This window comes from Chelonia mydas, chromosome 1, assembly GCF_015237465.2.
Source record: "Chelonia mydas isolate rCheMyd1 chromosome 1, rCheMyd1.pri.v2, whole genome shotgun sequence".
NCBI classification, from domain to species: Eukaryota; Metazoa; Chordata; order Testudines; family Cheloniidae; genus Chelonia; species Chelonia mydas.
The window spans coordinates 316,226,703-316,241,175 of NC_057849.1; positions in this window are offsets into that span (position 1 = coordinate 316,226,703).

Below are 14,473 nucleotides of genomic sequence, written 5' to 3' on the forward strand. Positions count from 1 at the left end.
CAAGGGTCACAGTCTCCTGAGCCATTTTATCATAAGCCAGCAAGGGAGGTGAGGAGAAGCTATCCTCCCTTGCACAGTCTCTGTTGTCTTCCAGTCTCAGTGATTAATCACAGGGGGCCACCCTCTACTCCAGGCTCCAGCCCAGGGACCCTAATATTATCAGCTATGGTAGCTGACCTTTTAGAAACATGACACATACAATTCCCTAGGCTACTTCCCCACAGCAGCCCCCACTTCCTCAGGCTCCACTTCACTCTTACCTCAGGGCCTCCTTCCTTTTGCTGATATGGTGCGTACTGCTCAGTCTCTCCAACAGCACAACTTCCTCCCACAGCTCCTGACATCCACACCCACCTGACTAACTGGGAGGCTTTTAACTAGTTTCAGCCAGTCTCTGATTGGCTTCAGGTGTCCCAATCAACCTAGTGTTCTCTCTGCCTTCTGGAAAGTTCTTAATTGGCCCCAGGTGTCTTAACTGACCTGGAGCAGCTGCCATTTAACTTATCCTGGTACCAGGGATTTGTTTAGCCTGGAGCTAATATATCTATCTCCCACTACTTTTCTATAGACATCTGGCCTTGCCCCGTCACAGCATATAAACCTGATATGTGCTGATTTCCCCTGAAGTTCTCTTTTCATAGCCTTGTGATGCAAATTATATGTTTATAAATGACAATAGATTTGGCTATTATTAATCCTGCATCTAATGTCCACTCATTTTCTACCTTAAAAGCCTACTTCTAGGGTCCAAGAAAACAATAGCTCTGTCCTGTGGATACATCAAAAACATGTTAGCTACTGCTATTCAGATTACCAGCTGGAAGAATGAGTATTTGAGACCACAGGGGTATAAATGATGTCCCTGACCACTCATCATTATTGACAAAAATCAGCCAGCCATGACAGGTATGACCTGTTAACACTGGATAATTGTGTTAACAGTGTGAAACTTTGGCTTACTCCAGTTGTGTTTCTAGCTTGAGATATTCCTCTATGATGCTCACTCTTCCTTTTCATTTCCTGAGTTTCACTTAGGCCTTGGATTTGAGCTGGTGAATCAATACTAGCTTACATTCCCCTACCAGTGCTTTTAACAAGCACAATCTTTGAAAGTTAAACATTCTAGTAAATTGCTCAAACAGTCTTGAAAAGTTAAACACAGCTCTGAAATCCTTTTCATGCTAGGCAAAGTTGTCATCAGCTTTTAGAATAACTGTAAACGAGGCCCACAGCCTTGAATCTAGAAATGTGTTGCCATAACTAGTTTTGTTTCCATAGCCTTGGTGATTTTTCTGTACCAAACATCATCACCATGCTCACAAAGGATTTCAGCTTGTGATGCTTACAGTTTCAAATCACATGGGCCATCTCATTTCTAAGATTCTGAAATATTCTTTCATTGATGGGTAGTTTTTAAAAAATGACATAGCAGAGCTTTTTCCTCCCTTCACAGCCAAGAGCAAAATCTTTTCTTCCCTGTCAGACATCCTCTTTATTAATGGTCAGTTAAATCAAATGAGCATGGACCACATACTGAATTCATGCAGAGGATCTGATAAGATCTTTATGCTGATCTTAACACCATTAACAGCTGCAAAGGCAGAAGTTAAAAGTTTAGAGAGTGAATATAACAAGACTTATTTATATTCATAGCACGTCTTCCACTCTTAGTTTGTATACAGTGCTCCTCCTTTCTGAGGATACCATTTACCTTCACATAACCCTTTGACACCCACTCAGCCAGACAGCCAAAGGATGACTACTTTTAAAGCAACACTTTCAATAACTATGAACAGAGACTGTACAGACCCCTACCATTGATACCTAGCACTGCCTTGTTACTCCACCAAATGTTTGTCAGCAAAGATTACTCTAATAGCAGGATATTTCACATTCTCCCCATATCCTCCTCCTCTCACCCGATGGGGAGAATATTAACCCTATGGCATAACACGCCAGCAAACTTCCAATGTTTGCTAATGGACCAGTGTCACCAGCATAGCATTACAATGCCTGAGTTCTAATTTTGGTTTTGACATTGACTTTCCTTGTGACCATCTGTTAAAAGGACATAATACTTACTTGACTATAGGGACTGCATCTTTTCTGCAGGAGTCCAGATGAAACCTGTGGTAACACAGTAAGGTTACTACATCACACCTCACAGGAGTGTTACAAGTATTCATGTCTGCCAAGTGCTCTGAAGTTTTTAAGTGCTCAGTGTCCTTCTTGGTATAATACATTGCCACTGAGTAAAAAAAAAGCCTTTCAACGTGTAAGATAAATACCTACTTGCTAACATTAGGATTGCGGAAATATTTAGCTTTCACTCATTTATTGATATCCATATACATTGACTCCGAAAATTATTGGCAAACTAAATGTAATTTCTACATTATATAGTTAAAATCCACTGGGAGAAACTACTAAATGAAAGAGTGAGCTCCTGTAATGGAATGCTGTGTAGTAAAAACCTTGGAGATTGCTTTAAATGATTCTGATATACTGAATTCCTCACTGGCAAGATTATGCAAAAGACAAAAGCTGGAGGAAGCGGAGGGGTGTGGTTGTGAGTGGGGGTGGGCATTGTGTTTATCAGATGATAATCAGTTCAATAGCTGAGGTGTGGAACACAAGAAACAGATGAATTCCTGTAACCCCATAGGAATGTGAAGAGCATTGTATATGATACCCACACTCTCTCAAGTGGCTTTTTTTTTTTTTCCATTTTATGTGAAAACTATCTAGTGGAAAAAGTGTGGTATTCAATAGCAATATAGCTCACAGATCCTGGTATGAATTAAAAAAAAAAATATCACCAACCTGCTCTGTGACTGGGTAATTGTATTGTTCATACATCATGACCTTTTAATTCAGTAGATGACTAAAATGCACACTGCCCTGCCTGGATCTATCCAGCTGAATGCTAGCATAACAAAGGTAACAGAAAATTATCAATGACAACAAAATTAAAATGTTCCATGTGAATTGTTATTTTCTTATAAGGTTGCACCCCTCAGTGGAGCTAGAAAGACATAGTGTAATTTTGGCTCTCATTCTCACCATACTGTGAAGTTATCTTTTCACCTCATCACTTTTATTCAAAGTGAAACAGATTCTAAAAAAATAAATCTACTAAACTATGCACCAACATTTCACAGTACATAAAAAAACTGATGCTGAAATGGTCTAAGGTCCCATCTTCACTACACAATCAACTTTAACACTGGTTATTGAGCTCATTAGTGACTTGATCTGATTGTCTCCTTCCTTCTATTTGTCTATGGGGTACCTGTCCTGTATAGCACCCAAAGCCATAGTATATAAGCGCTTTCCAGGTAAGTGAGATCTGCACAGAAAAGTCTCTTGGAGTCCTCTGCTTTTCTCACTGTAGGCAAGTGGGGCCTTCAACACTCAGCATATATGTAATGATTTAGGATGGAATTTTCAAAAGCACTCAGTATTGCCCAGCTCTGTTTCCATGGAAGTCAACTGTAGAACTCCCATGGATTTCAGTGGGAACTGAGTTGTGCCAACTCTTGAGCACTCTTGAAAAATCTCGCCCTTAATTTTGTGTTTGTTCTCTCTCTGGATAGTTTATAAAAACTTTCCTGTGTGAATGTATCTGAACCATGTGCCAGGATGCCTGCAAATAGCTCTTTGACACCAGCTAGGCAGGTGGCCATCTGGAACTAACTCCTTAATACAATTGACCCCATCCATCTCCCCCCCACCCCCAGTCAGTTTATTCACTGTTATGTTTTGTCATAATCCTAGACATTGACCCGTGTGGGATAAAGACTACCTTTGTTTGATGTGGTTGTATGGTGCATAGCTCAATAAGACCTTACTGAAGCTTCTATGCACTATTGTAATATAAGTAATTCATAAAAGCAACAACATTGGTACTTTTTAAGAAAATCACAGATACCAAGAGCCCAATTTCAGCCCTGGAATAAGAAGGCACAAGACCCATTATTTTTAATTGATGTTGTATCCCATTTACTCCAGCAGCAAATTTGGCCTGTACGCTAGAGTATATTGTTTGAACCCAGGTATAAACTTAGTAGCCCAACCAGCCTAACATGAGAGTTGGAACTGAAGAAAACTGCTATTGTGTGTAATGTAAATGGGACCTTTACTGAGAGACTGGATTTCTTATTTATCTAGTACTGACTTAGTACATAGAAAAAATGTCTTGCATTTTTCAGTATTCATGACACTATTAATTGTGACAGAGAATATACAGTTTGGAGCAGGCCTGTTATCTTCTACAACCACCTACCAGATGGGATGCTCAGTCTGAGGTATCAAGATTTCCCAGTAGTAATTTATTACTAATGCTTTCTGTCATTAGAGCCAATGTGGTCTCAAGATGAGGCAAACAGTAAACACAATTTCATTTTATTGAAGTCAACGCCAAACGAAATCCCACATTTAAAGTCTACTTCAGGGAAGCAGGCTTTCAACTTCACATTGTGCCTTTTGCACCTCATACATGTGGTCAGAACACAGTAAGTGCAACTGAAGTGGTTTATTCCTTAATTATGGACATTAATCATTGTTATACTATTTCAATCAGTAATAAATACTACAGCTCTCCTAGAATAACACCATAATTAGAATTATAGCATTTAATGTCCAACAAACAATTGAGTAAGGAAACCATTAAGGTTTCCTTTCAATTTTTCAGTTTGTAGTCAGTTAGGAATATTTACTTGCTTTCTGTAAGTGAAATGAATAAATAGGATTAAATTCCATCTTACAAATAGGACAGTGAGTTAAACAGCATATCACACTACAGAATGAGTAAGTGAGACAGGGAAAGGTCTAGTTTGGTACTGTATGCAATTGTTTGTTACAACTGTGGATTTTTACCAGTGATAAATAGCGAACAGAGTATCTGCAAAATTCCAGGACTAAACCATCATGCAGAGAGTATTGGTAAAGAAGGTATAGAGTTTGGTTCACTGCTACTTTGTGCCAGTTTCACACTAGTGTCATTTCATAGAGCAAAGGGGACAGGATGGGATAAGAGAGAAGAGCAGCTCTGCAGGCAGGACCTGAGCTCTGCAGAACCTTGAAGAGGAGGACAAAAATCTTAAACCTGAATCAACTAATAAGGCAAAAACTGGGAGGGGAAGGCGGGGGCAGAAGGAATAAATACAGACGTGAGAAAACAAGAAATCAAGGATATTGCATCATATACTGTAGTTCTTTTATTTTGATATAAGTCATTTATTTTAAAGTATTTAAAGATATTTTCATTATGTGAGCAAAAGTTTTTTTAGTATCTTTTATAAAAGTAATGAAGTGTTAGTAACATATCACTATCCCCCCTTCCCCCTCACACACACCTTGATCTGCTATTAAATCTCTGTGGAAAAGCAAAGTGACACAGGCTAGCAGATCAAGGACAGGAGAATTAGTGAACATCTTCTGTAGTGATCAACAGCTGCCCTGCCTTTTCCACTTGCAGATTCACATTCACTTTAAACATTTTTGGGTTTAGTCTTACATTCCTATCCCTCCATGCAAAGAACTCCCACTGAAGCCAATGTGAGTTCAGTTCATAGGAGGCTTATGAGACATTGTAAATGAAAATCAACGGTTTGCTTTGAGCTCTCTAAATTGCTCATTGCAATTTCTTTCCCTCCAAGTAGATCCAAGATTACCTTAGGTATTTTAGAAATAGATGTTTATTGGATGATAGTAACATTAAAGTTAAAGTCTTCTGCTTTTCCACTCCTTTTCCCAGCACGATAGTCCAAGGCCAGACCCTCTTCCTATTCCAATGAACAGAAATATTTGACGTAAAAATCCCTCCTTTACCAGTGCTAATTCCCAGAAGACTAATTTTTAATAGACTGCTTCAGAGGGCAACCAGATAACAGCACCCAGTGATAAAGTCAGTAGTCTCTTGATTACATAATGACAGAAGCAGTCAGATAAACTCAGTTCATAGTTTCACAGCAAACCTAATGTAAATTCAACTAAATTTTTATGGTTAAATGCACATTATTAGTATTGCTCCAATGAATGTTTACACAGAACAACAGCTTCAACAGGAAAGCTTGAGAGCTACCCAAATCAGAGTTCCCTATATCCCAGTGGTTGGGGCATTCACCTGAGAAGTTCAAATCTCTTCTTCTCCTCATCTGGTGAAGTGGGGACTTGAACAAGGGGCATCCCACATATCAGGTGAGTACCGTAACCACTGGGCTAAAAGCTTCTCTTCCACCCCCTGAGTTCCTGTCCTGGCAGTTTACTTGGAGATAGGTGGCCTCTGAGCAGGCCTACCATTTCAGGTCCTGCTGGTGAGGCACACGGAGAAATACCTATCTTTTCTGATTTGTGGAACACACTGCGGCATAGGTATCAGGACACCGACAGTGAGGCAGCATTGCACATGCACAGAGGCAGAAACATAGGCACAGAGGGAATAGTTGCTGCAAAGATTAAGGCACTCAGTAAGTTTAGGCAGCAGCAAGTTTAGGTGGCAGCTGAGTGGGAGTTTTGTGAATGCCAATAGCACCTGGGACTACACTGACAGATCAGGGCCTAGTCCCTTTGTGAATCTAGTCCATTGTCTCAAAGAGTTTACAGCCTAATGACCAAGTGGATAAAGACACAGTATAGTATAACAAGCAATTAAGGGTTGTATTTGTACATTATAGGCCCAATCCAAAATCCACTAACGCCAGTGGGGATCTTTTGTAGGAGGAGTTTTCCCATGATGGGAAGGAAAGAAGAAGGAACCAAAGGCATTTGAGGAGGAGGAGGAGATGGTTGAAACAGAATGGGGAGAAGGAAGATTAAAATACCTTGGGTAACATTAACACACAAGAGAGGAATGGTGAAATAATGGGAGGACAGAGAGAAAGAAGGCTAAAAGTGACCACAGCATGGACCAAGGGCTTTAGCAAGAAAGGGGCATTTTGAAGGTTTGAGAGGGCATGGCCAAAGCACACTGCACTCCAATGATCTCTAGTCAGTGGAAAGGACCTAGGACTGCTCCAGCCAGCATAGCCATTAACTTATTCTAACTGGCCCCAGAACCAAGGAGGCAGAAAGGTGTCTTTGTTTACCCCACCCTAGGCTGGACCAAGTGTGAGGTCAGCAGCACAGCTGAGGATAAAGCCCATATTGCTTATCAACAATTGTCATAGGGGAACTTTTCAAAGGCACAAGTAGGAGTCATAATGATCTGTCTTTTTAATATCTCAAACTCGGATATTTTCATCATGTTTGTGTAGTCTGTTATTTCAGGGAAAAGGTGAATCTTTTTCCTTAGAAAACTTCTTTTTCAAATCCCAACCGTCTGCATAATATTTCTTTATCAAACAATACAAGTGACAATTAAATTTCTATTGAGTAAAGAAGAATTAAGGAAAGCAGCTGAGAACACAATTTTAAGTTCTTAGTTACTTTCTTTAGGTATTTTAAAACATTTAAGAATTTAGCAAGGAAGGGTAATCTTTTGTTCTAAACCAATTCCAAAAATATTAAATTTCATTATAGGAATCAATTATTAGCATTTCTGGCAGGCCACAAATATAAATATTACATACCTGCTTATTATTCTCCATAACCTCTATTTTATAGTGTAAGGACATGCCATCTTTTATAATGACACAAGTTAAATGTTTTTTAAACTCTAATTTTGTGTTACAATTCAATAGTTTTATGTTCCAATTTATTAGTAGAATCATCAATAGACCCAATTCTTTTTTCAAGGTCAAGATTTTTTAAATTATACAAATCTAATTTGGATTGTGACTGTAGTTAGGCCAGTATGATACTAAAAGCTGCTACAAAAATAAGTTTAAAAGAAGTCTTCAGGCAATAATCTATATCAACTGCAAGTACTGCATCAAGTGCTGTGGCAGTAAGAGTATATTTCCAAAGGGGCAGAGGAGGGGGGACGAGAACAGAAAGTCTGCAGTGGCTGGAATCTGAAGTTGGACAAATTCAGACTAGAAATAAGGTGCAAAATTTTAACAGTGAGGGTACCTAACTACTTGAACAACTTTCCTACCAATGTCATGGATTCTTTGTCACTTGGAGTCTTTACATTAAAAATTGGATGTCTGTCTAAAACATATGCCTTGGCTCCACCAGAAGTTACGGGTTACTGTAAAGGGCTCCACTTATTACAGATCCATTTCCTTGTGACTAGGTCTGGGAATTAACTTTTGCCTCATGTGGCTCCCCATTCTTGGTCACTAGCACAGTGGTCCCTCTTTCCCTTTGTGATTCAAAGTGCTCCCTCTTTGTGATCTGGCCCTCCAGCCAGATCACTATACAGTCCCCCTTTCTGGGATATCAAACTCCCCCCAGACAAGCTGTTCAGATATCACCTCAAACAGTCTTCTATTTCACCTCTAGGTCCTGTGCCACTTCCCAGTGACTAGCAGGAGGAACCCACGCCCATCCATAACTCCAGATTCCAGTGCAGGGACCCTACGATTTACAATCCAGGTCTGCTCAGTCTCAGTCGCTGTTGCTGTTTCCACGGGCACTTCCCTACCCCACCTCTTTCTCTCCTGGTCTATCTCTGGGTTTACCACCAGAACTTTCTCTGCTCACCCTAGCTACTTCACCATTTTCGGCCTCTTGCCAGACTCCTTTGTGCAGGGCAGGATCCCAGGGCTTATTCTCTCCCTGTATTTCCTACTTGTCCCTGAACAACTCCCTCTCACTCTAGAGAGTGACTGTAGTTCCTTCCCTGTAGCCTCCTCCTGCTCTCACTTCCTGGCTTTATAATGCCATCCCATCTGGGCTTCCTCTGCAATTAGACTTTATCAATTCCTGGCTCCACTCCAGGTATAGCATATAAGGTTAATTGGCCCCTTCTGGCCGACATTATCTCTCACAGGGTTTGAATAGGGTGAACACCCCTGTCGGGCCAAAAGTCGGGGGTTCGGATACACTCAATGAAGCCACACCAGGTGTAAAAGTATAACCGGTTTTATTGCCAAAGTATAATAAGCTTCCCAGCCTTCACACGTTACTAAATACATTCTTTCCAGCAACCAGGCAAGCAAGAATCAATGCTTATGCCCTTTCTGCTATGGACAGTCCCGGACCCTCCAGCCTTGTCCTTGAGGGCTCATAGCAGGTGCTGCTCCAGGGTGGGGAATTCCTGGGCACCCACAAGGCCAAGGTCCGCAGGTAAGACTGTTTGTCTAAAGCAATTCTCATAGCCATTTTTATCATCATCTGTTTCTAAGGGGGCATATTCATCCACAAGCAGGCTCTGGCAGGAAACACTATTGCTTTATATTCCCACACTTAACACTCTTAGGCCCTCCTTATCTCTTTTCCTGTTTATCCAGTTGGAATGGCTGCAAGCCAGCCCAGCCGGTCAAAGCCAGTTCACCACTAGCTCCACCTGGACCATTCTGTAACAACAGGCCAAGGTAACTTGCAGTCAGCCCCAACAACCCCTCCTCACAGTTACATTCAGGAATCACAGAATAAAATTCCATAGTCTGCATTATGCAGGAGATCAAGCTAGACACAATAATAGCAGTCCCATCTGGCCTTTAAAATCTATGAAAGGCTCACTGAAATTTTATTGGGATTTGAAGGCTCTCAGTGAATTCAAGGATCAAGACTTATATGAACCAAAAAAGTCCGATCCATTCTTTTCTAAATGAAGATATTGTGTTCAGGTAAATAACTTTAATAATAAAAACTCAGGGACAAAAAGTATAGAAAATACACTTCCAACAAAGACTATCATAGTGTACACTACATAGTCATACACGTTTTCCGTGCGGCATCAGAACTATATAAGGTCTATATTTCTGAAACTGTATATACTCTATAGCAATAAAGCTTGGAGTTATTACTACAATTGCTACACTATTTCTAGACATAATTCCTATGGTGTGACACTGCATATGCTGTAACGGATACATCAATAATAAAAAATTGTAATTCTTAAATAATTACAGAAACCTATTGCATGATATTGCATATCAGCCCATATACAATAAAACTCTCAGGAGGAGGCATTCAGGCTGACCATGCTAATCAATATTTACTTATTTTTTTAAAGATATGAATATATTTGAGAACTTCGAAACCCAGATTAGTGTCACTATTGAGTAAATCCTCAGTGTGTCAATTAGTGACAAACAGGTTACACTTTAGTGGCTCCTTCAGACTTATTATAGTACTTTCTTGCCTTTATTCTCATCCCAAAAGAATACTGCACATATCCAGATCCCTCCCGTGTCCCCTGGCCCAAGTGTTTCTCCAGCCAAACAATTGCATAAGCGGGTCTGGTAGGCTTTTCAGTTCTATCTATCCATTAATACCCTGCTCATCAGTGTAGCAATAATTACTCAGTGCTCTGGAGTGTTGTTCTAGACCAATCCAAGGTAGGATCAAGGGGTTACAAAATCTGCAACTAACAGAAGATTTTAAAAATAAAGCTTCACTTGTCTAGTAATCCTTTCAGCAAATATATGCAATATTCTATATTTTCTGCCATAATTCCTGGAATCAACATTATGGTATGTAGGTAGTCTCCGTATAAACCATGCTAAATATAGATAACTCATTTCAAAAAAACCTCTCCCCTGTGGTGAACTCTGTAAATCACTCTCTCAAAAGAGTGATTGTACTCCATTAATAAAACATACCAAAGACTTAATCTAAAGTCTTATGTTAAAAAAAAAACAGAAAATTACTGCATGAATACTTTTGCGGTGATAGAATTTTTTTTCAAACATGGAGGAAAAGTGTCTTAGTATTAAGAAACATCTAGGACAAGGTATACTACAGCATGTTGGAAGGGTGATGAAAGCGTATAAATACCTCTAAACATAGTCAGATGAGAAAAAACACAGGAGGTAGGCACTGAACTTTTGGCCCCTGTAACACTTAAGCAACTGCTACTGGACAGTGAGATGTTTCAAACAACTTGGAGTCCTCCCAAGATCATCCAATCTGATTTACTTCACTTTATGTTGAAAACAATTAAATATGTGTTGGAAATATCTTTAAAAGCACTGAAGAAAGACCATCATCCATAATAACAATCCTTCCTACTTGCCTGAGTAGTGCTTGGTCAGCTCTATGTGAAGGATTTCTCTTGGAAGATCAATGACATTTTTTTCACCCATGGGAAAAAGAAAGTTTATTTCTTCCACCAACAGAATAAAAGATATTACCTCATTCACCTTGTCTCTGCCTTCATCAGATATTTAAATGTGCTTCAGTACAAGGTAAGAGTGCAAAGTAGAGCACTAGATAAACATGTTATCAATAAAATAATGACTTTGAAAAGGAAAGAATTATAAACCATATACTTAATATGTAACTCATAGAATCATAGACTGGAAGGGACCTTGAGAGGTCATCAGATCAAGCCCTCTGGGCTGAGGCAGGGCCAAGTAAACCTAGACCATCTCTGACAGGTGTTTCCTTAGAAATCTCTAATGATAGTGATTCTACAACCTCTCTTGGGGACCTATTTTAACGCTTAATGGCCCTTACAGTTAGAAAGTTTTTCCCATCTATCCTAAGTCACCCTTGCTACCGATTTAGGCCATTACTTATTTTCCTCCCTTTTGTGGACATGGAGAACAATTGATCACCTCCTCTTCATAACAGCGCTTAACATATTTAAAATCTTACTAGGTCCCCCCTCAATCTTTTCTTGAGACTAAATAAGTCCAGTTTTAACCTTTCCTCATACATCAGACTTTCAGCACTTGTGTTGCTCTTCTCTGGACTCTCCAGTTTTGTCCACACCTTTCCTACAGTGTGGCACCCAGTACTGGACACAGTACTTGAGCTGAGGCCTCATCAGTACCGAGTAGAATGGGACAATTTCCTCCAGTAGCTTACATACAACAATTCTGTTAATAAATCCCAGAATGATATTAGTCTTTTTCACAACTGCATCACACTGCTGACTCATTCAATTTGTGATCCATTATAAACCCCAGATCTTTTTCAACAGTACTACCACCTAACCAGTTTTTCCCCATTTTGTAGTTGTGGAATTGATTTTTCCTTCCTAAGAGAAGTACATTGCACTTGTCTTTATTGAATTTCATCTTGTTGAATTCAGATCAATACTCTAAATTGTTAAAGTGACTTTGAATTCTAATGCTGTCCTCCGAAGTGCTTGCAACCCCTCCCAGTTTGGTATAATTTACAGATTTTGTAAGTATATTCTCCATGCCATTATCCAAGTTATTAATGAAAATATTGACTAGTTCCAGATCCAGCACTCACCCCTGTGGGACACCACTAGATACCACTTCCCAGTTTGATTGCCAATCATTGATAACTATTGTTTGAATAGGTCTTTCAACAAGCTATGCATCCATATTATAGTGATTTCACCTAGACTACATTTCCCTAGTTTGCTTATGAGAATGTCATGTGGGACTGTGTTAAAAGTCTTACTAAAAATCAAGGTATATCACATCTACAGCTTTCCCCTATCCACTAGGCCAGTAACCTTGTCAAAGAAGGAAATTAGTTTGGTGTGGCATGATGTCGTCTTGACAAAGGCCTATTGCCTATTTCTTATAACCCTATTATCGTCTAGGTACTTACAAACTGATTGTCTCATAATTTGTTCCAGTATCTTTTCAGATTTTAAAATTAGGCTGACTGGTCTATAATTTCCAGGGTTGTCTTTGTTCTCTTTAAAAAATATCGGTAGTGAGAGTCATCTTAATTATCTGTACTCGAAGGCTTGAAATGAAAGATTGCTCCTCAAAACTCACTTCTTTCAGTTAACGTTCCATGACCAATTGCTGATCCAGTGCCATCTGATACCATTCTTACATCTGCCATTTAAAACCAAAACTAGTAATAATCCTCTTCTGTGAAGAGTATTCTTCCCCCTTTGTCCTCTGTATTCTCATCTTCTCCCCTCCTTTACCCCAAACCCCCATAATCCTGTGCCCAAGCAGAATCACATTAAATTAATGGAATTCCTAATATAGCAGCGATTTTCAAACTTTTTGAGGTGAGCTCCCCTCCCTGCCCCCAGCTTTGAGTTACAATTTTTAATTGTGCCCCTCCAACCCAGACAAAAATAGACACATGCAAGGCTGGGTGGCCCACTGAGGTAAATTGAGGGTGGAGGTGGCGCTCCTTCTCCAAGTCCCACTGCACAGGGCTGGCATTACTGCTTGTCCCTCCCGAATCTTCTTCTGCACCCTAGGGGAGGGCACCCCACAGTTTGAACACCTCTGCAATACAGGACTTGGGCCTAACAGACAACCCATAGAAATTTGGGTTGCATTTGAAATTCTACCCAAAAGGTTCAGAAAATCCCACACTCTTCTCTCTCAAACCCCAATTAGAATTGGCACCCATCCCACAAAAATGCCTCTTTCCCTAGGTATCTCTTCCTCATATTTAAAGCAAATAATGGGTGAAATCTTGGCCCCATTGAAGTCAATTGCGAAACTCACAACTGAATTGAATAAGGCCAGGATTTTACCCAACATGTCAGGACTGGATGGGCCATTGAATGGTATTGAAATATGTGTCTTCTGCCTTTAGGACTCCATTCAAATCCAGCCCAGGTAAAGTCTGACAGAAGATCATTACCTCCTTCATGGCTGTCTGGTACCCTTTGTGAATTAGTTCAGCACAAAGAGGAGTTTTCATGATCAGTTTTCTTTTCCTTACATTTTCCTCAGACCTTTCACATTATTTAAATGTAACTTTATTTAGATGTAACTTAGGTATGTCTTACAATTACAGAGGCTATTAGAGCATGTTCACTACCAGCCCTACTGCAGAACATTTCACATTTCTTAGAGTGTAGTTTTTTGCCATTTAATGTATCCTCCCAATCCAAGTATAGTCTCTACATCAGCAGAGGCACCAAAGACTGAAGGGCATAGTCTGTGAAAGTCTTGTCATGCTTCAAGGAATGGCACCTCCTGAATAGGCTGGAAAAACTGAAACTGGCATTGATTCTGCTTATCTGTTCTGTGAATAGAAGACTCGAGTGTCCAATGCTGCCAGTCTCCAACCTATTCCAAACATTAAAAATACCCACCCTTATTGAGTGGCCAAATGATACTTTCCTCATAGGGCCTACTCTGATCTTTGCTTTGACCACTCTAAAGCTTCCAGTCCCACTCTCTTAGCTCCTGTTTTGAATTATGTAAATCCTGGAAGCACAGCTCCAAAAAGGAAACTTGAAGAAGCGACATTAGAATATTGACCAATCCCAAATGATTTATCTTGTGGCATCCAGTCTCAGCAGCAAAATATTTTAGGCAAGGCCAACGAAGTTATCAATCCTGGTGCTGAGGGGACCTTTAATTGCTCATGAAGTTACTGAAAGGTACATATGGGCAGTTCAATGGGATTCTGACGGATGCAGGGGTCCATGCTGTACTATTTTGTTTTCAAATGCCAGTTCAACTTTACCACTCCAACCAGGATAAATTACAGTAAATCACACACCTTTTTTAAC